This window comes from Canis aureus, chromosome 5 (genome assembly GCF_053574225.1).
Source record: "Canis aureus isolate CA01 chromosome 5, VMU_Caureus_v.1.0, whole genome shotgun sequence".
Classification (NCBI taxonomy): Eukaryota; Metazoa; Chordata; class Mammalia; order Carnivora; family Canidae; genus Canis; species Canis aureus.
In genome coordinates this window covers 14,251,119-14,263,209 of record NC_135615.1, presented here as the reverse complement: position 1 = coordinate 14,263,209, position 12,091 = coordinate 14,251,119, and the positions used below count along the sequence as shown (strand labels likewise).

Genomic DNA, 12,091 nt, shown 5'->3' with positions numbered 1-12,091 from the left:
TAGTGAGAGATGAAGAGGGACACTATATCATACTTAAAGGATCTATTCAACAAGAGGACTTAACAATCCTCAATATATATGCCCCGAATGTGGGAGCTGCCAAATATATAAATCAATTATTAACCAAAGTGAAGAAATACTTAGATAATAATACACTTATACTTGGTGACTTCAATCTAGCTCTTTCTATACTCGATAGGTCTTCTAAGCACAACATCTCCAAAGAAACGAGAGCTTTAAATGATATACTGGACCAGATGGATTTCACAGATATCTACAGAACTTTACATCCAAACTCAACTGAATACACATTCTTCTCAAGTGCACATGGAACTTTCTCCAGAATAGACCACATACTGGGTCACAAATCGGGTATGAACCAATACCAAAAGATTGGGATCATCCCCTGCATATTCTCAGACCATAATGCCTTGAAATTAGAACTAAATCACTAAAAGAAGTTTGGAAGGACCTCAAACACGTGGAGGTTAAGGACCATCCTGCTAAAAGATGAAAGGGTCAACCAGGAAATTAAGGAAGAATTAAAAAGATTCATGGAAACTAATGAGAATGAAGATACAACCGTTCAAAATCTTTGGGATGCAGCAAAAGCAGTCCTAAGGGGAAATACATTGCAATACAAGCATCCATTCAAAAACTGGAAAGAACTCAAATACAAAAGCTAACCTTACACATAAAGGAGCTAGAGAAAAAACAGCAGATGGACCCTACGCCCAGGAGAAGAAGGGAGTTAATAAAGATTCGAGCAGAACTCAACGAAATCGAGACCAGAAGAACTGTGGAACAGATCAACAGAACCAGGAGTTGGTTCTTTGAAAGAATTAATAAGATAGATAAACCATTAGCCAACCTTATTCAAAAGAAGAGAGAGAAGACTCAAATTAATAAAATCATGAATGAGAAAGGAGAGATCACCACCAATACCAAGGAAGTACAAACGATCTTAAAAAATTAGTATGAGCAGCTATACGCCAATAAACTAGGCAATCCAAAAGATATGGATGCATTTCTGGAAAACCACAAACTACCAAAACTGGAACAGGAAGAAATAGAAAACCTGAACAGACCAATAACCAGGGAGGAAATTGAAGCATTCATCAAAAACCTCCCAAGACACAAAATCTAGGGCCAGATGGCTTCCCTGGGGAAATCTATCAAATGTTTAAAGAAGAAACCATACCTATTCTACTAAAGCTGTTTGGAAAGATAGAAAGAGATGGAGTACTTCCAAACTCGTTCTATGAGGCCAGCATCACCTTAATTTCAAAACCAGACAAAGACCCCACCAAAAAGGAGAATTACAGACCAATATCCCTGATGAACATGGATGCAAAAATTCTCAACAAGATACTAGCCAATAGGATCCAACAATACATTAAGAAGATTATTCACCAGGACCAAGTGAGATTTATCCCTGGGATGCAAGGCTGGTTCAACACTGGTAAAACAATCAACGTGTTGATCATATCAGCAAGAGAAAAAACAAGAACCATATGATTCTCTCAATAGATGCAGAGAAAACATTGGACAAAATACAGCATCCATTCCTGATCAAAACTCTTCAGAGTGTAGGGATAGAGGGAACATGCCTCAGCATCTTAAAAGCCATCTATGAAAAGCCCACAGCAAATATCATTCTCAATGGGGAAGCACTGGGAGCCTTTCCCCTAAGATCAGGAACAAGACAGGGATGTCCACTGTCACCACTGCTATTCAACTAGCACTAGAAGTCCTAGCCTCAGCAATCAGACAACAAAAAGAAATAAAAGGCATTCAAATCGGCAAAGAAGAAGTCAAACTCTCCCTCTTTGCAGATGACATGATACTGTACTTAGAAAACCCAAAAGACTCCACCCCCAAGATTGCTAGAACTCATCCAGCAATTCGGCAGTGTGGCAGGATACAAAATCAACGCCCAGAAGTCAGTGGCATTTTTATACACTAACAATGAGACTGAAGAAAGAGAAATTAAGGAGTCAATCCCATTTACAATTGCACCCAAAAGCATAAGATACTTGGGAATAAACGTAACCAAAGAGGTAAAGGATCTATACCCTAAAAACTATAGAACACTTCTGAAAGAAATTGAGGAAGACACAAAGAGATGGAAAAATATTCCTTGCTCATGGATTGGAAGAATTAATATTGTGAAAATGTCAATGTTACCCAGGGCAATATACACGTTTAATGCAATCCATATCAAAATACTTTCTTCAGAGAGTTAGAACAAATCATGTTAAGATTTATGTGGAATCAGAAAAGACCCCGAATAGCCAGGGGAATTTTAAAAAAGAAAACCATATCTGGGGGCATCACAATGCCAGATTTCAGGTTGTACTACAAAGCTGTGGTCATCAAGACAGTGTGGTACTGGCAAAAACAGACACATAGATCAATGGAAGAGAATAGAGAATCCAGAAGTGGACCCTGAACTTTATGGGCAACTAATATTCGATAAAGGAGGAAAGACTATCCATTGGAAGAAAGACAGTCTCTTCAATAAATGGTGCTGGGAAAATTGGACATCCACATGCAGAAGAATGAAACTAGACCACTCTCTTTCACCAGACACAAAGATAAACTCAAAATGGATGAAAGATCTAAATGTGAGACAAGATTCCATCAAAATCCTAGAGGAGAACACAGGCAACACCCTTTTTGAACTCGGCCACAGTAACTTCTTGCAAGATACATCCACGAAGGCAAAAGAAACAAAAGCAAAAATGAACTATTGGGGCTTCATCAAGATAAGAAGCTTTTGCACAGCAAAGGATACAGTCAACAAAACTCAAAGACAACCTACAGAATGGGAGAAGATATTTGCAAATGACATATCAGATCAAGGGCTAGTTTCCAAGATCTATAAAGAACTTATTAAACTCAACAGCAAAGAAACAAACAATCCAATCATGAAATGGGCAAAAGACATGAACAGAAATCTCACAGAGGAAGACATAGACATGGCCAACATGCATATGAGAAAATGCTCCACATCACTGGCCATCAGGGAAATACAAATCAAAACCACAATGAGATACCACCTCACACCAGTGAGAATGGGGCAAATTAACAAGGCAGGAAACCACAAAAGTTGGAGAGGATGCAGAGAAAAGGGAACCCTCTTACACTGTTGGTGGGAATGTGAACTGGGGCAGCCACCTGGAAAACTGTGTGGAGGTTCCTCAAAGAGTTAAAAATAGATCTGCCCTATGACCCAGCAATTGCACTGTTGGGGTTTTACCCCAAAGATACAGATGCAATGAAATGCCGGAACACCTGCACCCCGATGTTTCTAGCAGCAATGTCCACAATAGCCAAGCTGTGGAAGGAGCCTCGGTGTCTATCAAGAGATGAATGGATAAAGAAAATGTGGTTTTTGTACCCAATGGAATATTACTCAGCCCTTACCCACCCTTTTGCTTCGACATGGAGGGACCCTGGAGGGTATTATGCTGAATGAAATAAGTCAATCAGCGAAGGACAAACATTATATGGTCTCATTCATTTGGGGAATATAAAAATAGTGAAAGGGAATAAAGGGGAAAGGAGAGAAAATTAGTGGGAAATATCAGTGAGGGTGACAGAACATGAGAGACTCCTAACTCTGGAAAACGAACAAGGGGTGGTGGAAAGGGAGGTGGGCGGGGGTTGGGGGTGACTGGGTGACGGGCACTGAGGGGGGCACTTGATGAGATGAGCACCGGGTGTTATGCTATATGTTGTCAAATTGAACTCCAATAATAAATTAAAAAAAAAAGAAAAACCCAAGGGAATGGAGCTTTTAATTTTAAGTCTGTGTGTGTTGCTTTGTTGTCTTACAGTCATACAAACTTGTGAGCACAGAGTCAGTCTATCTAGAATCTTTTTTTTAAAGATTTATTTATTTATTTGAGAGAGAGAGAGAGAAAGAGAGAGAGAGAGAGAGAGAGAGAACATGAGCAAGGGAGGGGCAGAGAGATAAGGGGAGAGAGAATCCCAAGCAGACCCTCCATAGAGCATGAAGCCTGATGGGGGGCTCAGTTCCACAACTCTGAGATCATGACCCAAGCCAAAATCAAGTCAGATGTTTAACTGACTGAGCCACCCAGGCACCCTACACTTCCTAGACTGTTATCCAAGCTCTACCACTTCTTAGCTGAATGTTCTTGAGCAGGTCATGTAATCTCTTGCCACAGCTTCCTCAGCTATAAAATGAGAATAATAAAATACCTATCCTATGTAGTTGAAGATTAAATTATATGCATGGGAAAATATCTGGCAGAGTATAAATGTTATGTAAGTACAATTAGTTGGCCCTTGAACAATGTGGAGTTCAGGGGCGCCAACCCCCTGCACAGGCAAAAATCCTGCCTCCCCCAAAACTTGACTACTAATTGTCTACCATTGACCAAAAGCCTTATTGATAACACAGAAAATCAATGAACACATATTTTGTATATGTGTTATATATTGTATTCTTAAAATAAAGTAGTATAGAGAAAAGAATGTTACTAAGAAAAGCATAAGAAAGAGGAAATATATTTACAATACTGTACTATATTTATTTTGAAAATCCACATATTACCCAGCCACTAGAAATGACAAATACCCACCATTTGCTTCGACATGGATGGAACTGGAGGGTATTATGCTGAGTGAAGTAAGTCAATCGGAGAAGGACTCATTTGGGGAATATAAATAATAGTGAAAGGGATTATAGGGGAAAGGAGAGAAAATGAGTGGGAAATATCAGAGAGGGTGACAAAACATGAGCGACTCCTAACTCTGGGAAATGATCTAGGGGTAGTGAAAGGGGAGGTGGGTGGGGGGATGGGGTGACTGGGTGACGGGCACTGAGGGGGGCACTTGGTTGGATGAGCATTGGGTGTTATGCTATATGTTGGTAAATCGAACTCCAATTAAAAAAATAAAAAGTCCACATTTAATTGGACCTTGGCAGTGTAAACTCATGTTATTCAGGTGTCAGTTTACTTTTTATTGTTCTTGTTATTGTTTTGATTCATACAGAAAAAAAATATTACCTGAAAAAAGTGAATTTAAAATTGCTTTTTAACCTGGGGAGGAGGACATTGAGAATCTGTGAAGGCCACTGTTGTTCTTTTCTCAGGAATTCTTTTATTTTTAAAGCAATCTCTACACCCAGTTTGGGACTTGACTTCATGACCTTGAGAGAGGAATCGTGTGCTCTACCAACTGAGCCAGTCAGGTGTCCCTTTCCCAGGAATTCTTAATTTTTTATTTATATTAAAGAAAATAGAATGATAGTATAAAAAGAATAGTCACCTGTATATATCCAATTATATTTTACATAAGCTAATCTCAAAATTAGTTTATTTTGCTTACTGTAAGTTAGTGGAATGGATTTGCCTTTGCCAGAAATAACGTATATCAAGGAAAGAGAAAAATGGGTCATCTGGTATGAAAGACTGGTTACAATTGGTAGATGTTAATGCTATAATTAACATTCATTGGGCATTCTTTGAGTGTCAGTCATTGTTCTGACTTGCAGTTAGTCTTTCAGGTCTGACAACACATTTAGGAGTAGATATTAGTATTATCTCTGTTTTGCAGGTGAAGGAACTGAGGCCCTGTGTATGTAAACTTTTTGCCAAAAATCATATAGCTAGTCACTGACAGAACCAGAATAATCAATGCATGGATCATTGCGGATTAATTTTTACATGGTGAAGAAAACAAGAATGTCATTAATTAGGAAAAAATTTGAATTTGAAGAAATTTAAATGTAATCTAGCTGAATCACTAAGATATTGGTGCCTATTTGATTTCAGATGATATTTTTCTGAAAGTTCAAGTACATAAATAATTGGATGCATAAAATTAATGCCTATTTCAAAGGGGTTGTTTTTTACATAGTACAGGTCTTCCTATTTTTGAAGACTCAGTTAATATTGTCAAGATAACTAGCCATTTTTCTGCAAATTGAAGTAAATATTCCTACTTCTGGAAGTAATCTTTCCTTTTCTTTTAGTTTTTATGTACTCATTTATTTTTTAAAGGCTGTTTGTTTGCTTATTTATTTTATTAATATTTTTAAGATTTTATTTAATTATTTGAGAAAGAGAGAGCATGTGAGAGAGAGCACACAAGGGGGAGGATGAGGAAGGGGAGGAGCAGAGGGAGAAGCAGACTCATCTCTGAGCAGGGAGCCCTATGGTGCAGGTGGGCTTGATCCCATGACCCTAGGGTCTTGACCTGAGCCTAAGGTAGCCGCTCAATCAACTGAGCCACCCAGGTACCCCTTATTTATTTATTTTTATTTAAAATTTAACTTTTTAAAAAAGATTTTATTTACTTATTCAGGAGAGACACAGGAGCAGGGGTAGGCAGAGACATAGGCAGAGGGAGAAGCAGGCTTCATGTAGGAACCCGATGTGGGACTCGATCCTGGGACTAAACCACTGAGCTACCCAGAAGTCCCTATTTATTTATTTATTTATTTTAAAGTAAGCTCTACACCCAACATATGGCTGAAACTCATGACCCGAAGATTAAGAGTGGCACCCTCTACCAACTGACCCACCCAGGTGTCCTGATAATCTTTCTTTTGAATTGATGTGCTACTGGTAATATGTCACTTGAATGATCTGTCCTTTTAAAGAGTCCTTGTAATTGTTTCTGAACAATCCTGACTTCGTGTGTGTGTGTGTGTGTGTGTGTGTGTGTGTGTGAAAGAGACAGAGAGAGAGTCATTCTCAACTAAAGGCAATCCCCCCATCCAGGGGACATTAGACAATGTCTGGAAACATTTTTAATTGTCATAACTCGGAGGGGAGTGAGGTGCTACTGGAGTTTAGTTGGGGCCAGAGAGACTACTAACCATCCTACAGTGCACAGCACAGCTCTCCACAACAAAGAATGTTAATAGTACCAAGTTAGAAACCCTGATGTGTGTATGTGGAATATGTATGTATATTGAATGTCATTCTAAAACATAGGGATAAGAAATTAATTTTTAGGTGATACTTTGTTTTCAAATGCAAATATTGATTCTATTCTCTTTCATTTGATTATAGTTGTTTACAAACATACTGACATTTGATAAGATTCTATAAATATGTATTGAGCACCTATTCCTTGCCAAGCACCCTTTTAGACACTGGAAGTAGATGTCATTCCTGCCATTATGGAACTTAGTATATCTTCCCAGAGACCTGAACATTGATGTTTTTATATGCCTAGATAATACCATTTCAAAGATTGATCTTTTCCCCCAAAAGAGGGAAGATAATAGGTGGTAGACTGCCTCAAGATACAAATGTAAAATAAAATTAAATTAATTAGACTGCTCATTGTTGGCTTTAGTATGTTGTTGGAAAATGTTGGAAATGTCAAGACACTGATTTTTCTTTTCTCTTTCTCTTTAGGTAGTAAAATTTCACAAATATCATTGTTGTTGCTAAAAGCAGCGGTCTCTTAGGATAAAGTGGAACATTACATTTGGAATTTTAAAAATGGTCTTTTGGGACACCTGGGTGGCTCAGCAGTTGAGCATCTGCCTTTGGCTCAGGGTGTGATCCTGCGGTTCCGGGATCAAGTTCCACATCGGGCTCCCTGCATGGAGCCTGCTTCTCCCTCTGCCTGTCTCTCTGCCTCTCTCTCTTTCTCTCTGTCTCTCATGAATAAGTAAATAAAATATTTTTTAAAAATAAAAATGGTCTCTTCTAGTTCTGCTGTTTTTATTTAGTGACACTCATAATATGGTGCAGCTAGCCTTATGTATGAATTAAATGAGTGCAACAACTTAAAAACACTCAAAATATCTATTCCCATCATGCCTGAAATTCTGGCACTTGAGGGTAATACCTTTATATCAGGCATTATGCCTTTCAGAGTTTTTTTTTTATTATTAAAATGCAGGTACTTCAGAAAGAAAGAGAGGTAGGGAGAGGACATAGCAAAATGTAATGTTTGTAGAAGATTTTATTTTGAATTTTACTGCTGAGGAATTAAAAAAGATGTTTATTGGCTTGGAAGGATGTGGAGGAGGGTGGAAAGCAGATTACCATTTAGGAAGTAGTGGGTAAATATAAGATATATAATATGTATAATATGTGATATGCAGTATATCCTGACTGGCATGATTATAGATGATACTTATTATTCATTCGCTCATACACAAATATTCTGTTTCATGTACAGATACTAGTGGCCCTATTTGTTAGTTTTTTATAAAATAACAATTTAGATCAAAAAAAAGAAAGCACCAAGGCCTCACACATGTTTAAGCTAAGAATGCCCCAGAGATCTAGGGAGGGTGGACTGGGGAGAGGTGTCACATTTTAACAAAAAAAGAATATGTATGGCCCAAGAAGGACTTATAGAATCTCAGAGATCTGGGATGCCTGGATGGCTCAGCGGTTGACTGTCTGCCATCAGCTCTGAGCATGATCCCAGGATCCAGGATCAAGTCCCACATCGGGATCTCTGCAGGGAGCCTGCTTCTCCCTCTACCTGTGTTTCTGCCTCTCTCTCAGTCTCTCATGAGTAAAGAAATAAATCTTAAAAAAAAAAAAAAAAGAATCTCAAGATCTAATTCTTGACAAATCTAAAGTTTTACATATATTTGCGCTGAGCAGCCCATGGAACTTCCAAGGGATATAATGCACAGCTAGATGTTGTGGTGTGACCTTGTTTGGAGTTTAGAGTCAGAGAAGGCTTACATGAGAAGCAAATCATGAGATTGTATGTTTGGCACGCTGTGGTTACATTATGCTCAGCATGAGCTGTAAATACACAAACCCTTTTTCAAAATCTATGACACACTGAAAAGATTTCATGCTCAATATGTGCAAACAAACCAAGTGCACAGACATGTGCCAAACAATCCCCAGCCCTCCTCAAAGAAAGGCTACGAATAGACACAATTCTAACTAAACCACTTTTGTTGAGAAGCATCTAATGGCTGAGAATTTTGCTAGTGACATACTTGATTCAAAGAAATGTAACATTAGAAATTCAGAATATAGATATGTTTAAATTATAGCTTATTTTACAGGTAACAGCTGATAAATACTCTGAAATAAATATTGAATATTGTTCTGTATTTTGGTATAATTGTATACAATGTTTTATTTATTTTGCCAAGCATGTGCTAAGCACCTGTTATGTTTCATCCCTGCTAAGTTAAAAGATAAAACGGTGAATATGGGGATCCCTGGGTGGCGCAGCGGTTTAGCGCCTGCCTTTGGCCCAGGGCGCGATCCTGGAGACCCTGGATCGAATCCCACGTCGGGCTCCCGGTGCATGGAGCCTGCTTCTCCCTCTCCCTCTGCCTATGTCTCTGCCTCTCTCTCTCTCTCTCTCTGTGTGACTATCATAAATAAATTAAAAAAATTTAAAAAACGGTGAATATGTTATGATCTGTGGACATAGAACTTAGAGTTTTGTGAGGGGAACCAACTCAGATCGGGGTGTGTTTGATGCCATGGAGCACAGAAAAGGGATGCTGAACATTCAAGAGCCCAGGGTTCGAAAAAACTGCCAATAGTTCTAAAAGATCAAATTGGACTTCCACTTCTGACTATGATGGATTGAGAAGGAACTGGATTTACCTTCCTGTCATCTGAAACAACTTTAAAAACAGGAAGAATATAGAAAACAACTGTTCTCAGGCACTGCCTATCAGGCAACAGAGGGCAGTGATTTCTGAGATTGGGAAAATAAATGAGGGGAGTCCTGGGAATGTCCTAGCTTACTGCTTGGAGACAGTCTCCAGGGTGCCAATAAGAGAGTGGGAATCTGTGTGGGCCCTGTGTGTCCAGGGAGGCTGTAGTGTCATGAGTTCTCAGGCAGAGTAGCCAGGAGAGGAGCATTACACAAGACGAAAGCTCCAAAGACTGAGAAGGCCCCCAAGAGTCTTCAGCTGAGTACTGATCAGCACCTGAGTATGGGGAAACTACTCAAGGATAAGAACAGAGGGAATAACCCTAGAGTGAAAAGTCTTGTAATTTACAAGGTATTACAGAGAGTAGTCAAGAGCATTGCCTCAAGTAGTGTGGCAAAATTAGCTCTGAACTAAAAACGTGCTCATCCTGCCTAACAAAGCCTAAAAGAAGCTTTGACAACAGCCAACCATTTCCAAGGAATTCAACTGCTTCCCTGACTAAAGCTCAAGGAAATATTCATGGAGATGAAAAAGGGCACCTAAGAAGGTAAAATTCATAATGTCTGGCATCCAGTGAAAAAGGGCCAGGCATGCAAACAAGTAGGAAAATACAATGAATCGTGACGGGAAAAAAATCAGTTGATAGAAACAAACCCAGGAATGATGCAGATATCAAAATATACAAAGAAAGAATTAGTAGACAAAGACATTAAAGCAGTTATTATTACTTTATTCCCTAAGTACAAGAATCTAAAGGAAAGATTGAGTATGTTAAGTAGATAAATGAAAGCTATTAAGAAAAAAACTGAACTTGTAGGCATGAAAAATACATTTGTGGTGGAAAATATACTGGCTGGTGTTACTTTCAGATTAGACACAACAGAAAAAGAGTAGTTAAGTTGGATACATAGCAATAGAAACTATCAAGAATGAAACACCCAGGGATCCCTGGGTGGCGCAGCGGTTTAGCGCCTGCCTTTGGCCCAGGGCGCGAACCTGGAGACCCGGGATTGAGTCCCACGTCAGGCTCCCGGTGCATGGAGCCTGCTTCTCCCTCTGCCTATGTCTCTGCCTCTCTCTCTGTGTGTGACTATCATAAATAAATAAAAAAAATTTTTAAAAAAGCACCCAGAGAAAAACAGTTGAAAGCAAAATGACCAGAGCATCTCTGAGCTATGGGACAATTTCAAGCTGCATACATTATAACTGTACCTGAGGCCAACGTTGATTGGTTTATGGGTGGACACCTTGACCATGGCTGAGCTAAGGACTTTCTTCCTTGGAATTTTGAATTTAGAACCCAAAGAGAATCAAGCCAGTCTCATTCTGTGAAGTAAGAACATAGAAATCTCCATTGTTTCTCACCAGGTAGTCTGAAAAGCAGAAGTTAGTCTGTAACAAGGGAAAAAAGAGGCATATAGAGGAACGTAGAAGTATAATCTGGGAAGAGAAATCATCAAGTTTTCCAGATCCAGGTCCTGTTGTTTCTGAGCTAAGTTGTATCCTTATCTGTTCAGCTTCATCTTAGATTCCACGAGGTATAAGTTTTTGTCACATATAATGAAAAAAGGTCTTAAATTATATAGAGATGATGCATTTGATTTTGGACATGTTAAAATGTATCCAATGATTTGTGGATGCATGGTTGGAGTGTCTATGGAATATCGATGTGGAAATATCAATTGTAGGGGAATAGATTTATCTGAAGCTCAGAGAAGCAGTATGTGCCCCAAATTTACATTTTGGTTCTACAGAATAGAGTACCTAAATCCATAAGAGTTTACCTAAATCCATGAGATTATATGAAACCAAGAATGGAGAATATATAGAGGGGAACACAAAACCAGTGATGGAATCTGGAAAACCACCATATTTAAAAAGACAAAAAGAGCATCCAGGGAAAGACTCTGAGAAAGAATGTTTACCAATTTAGGGTGAGAGCATGATTTTGAGAAAATTAAAGGAAGGGAGACTAGAGAAAAGAGACATTGGTAACATTGTCCATTTCCTGAAGGACCAAAGACATTCCTGACCCTTGGCTTCCTACATTTCTAAGCTTACTTCCTTTTATCTGCCCATATTTACCACATATGAGTCCATATTTCCCTGTTTCTCACCTCAATGTGCTAACTTAATAATAGTTATGAATCTCTTAGGATAGTTTGATTTGGGCTAGCTTAGCTGTACATTATTCTACAATACATAATAAGGATTAAAGACCCAATCAGAGCAGATCAACAGAAAAGATCTTTTCCCCCAGAAAGACAATTGTATGGCAGTATGACTGGAGGAGGCAAGGAAGGATCTGTAGAAAAACATATGGTCTCCATAAGAGGAAATGAGGCTCATCAGTTTATTAAAATTCTTTTTAGGAGGCACAAATGCATATGGACAAAGCTCATGAATAGCGTCTATGTAGACTTTCAAAAAGCCTTTCACAAAGTT

The 12,091-nt window shown here is 38.7% G+C and overlaps 1 long non-coding RNA gene across 1 annotated transcript in view; it reads right to left on the bottom strand.

Moving 5' to 3' along the window:
• The window catches only part of LOC144313708 (uncharacterized), a 33,914-nt gene extending 22,989 nt beyond the window's left edge, over positions 1 to 10,925 (bottom strand). Inside the window, exon 1 of the long non-coding RNA XR_013379333.1 lies at positions 10,859 to 10,925. This is a non-coding gene — a long non-coding RNA (uncharacterized LOC144313708). The remainder of the gene's footprint in view (positions 1 to 10,858) is intronic.
• Positions 10,926 to 12,091: the final 1,166 nt, after the last annotated feature.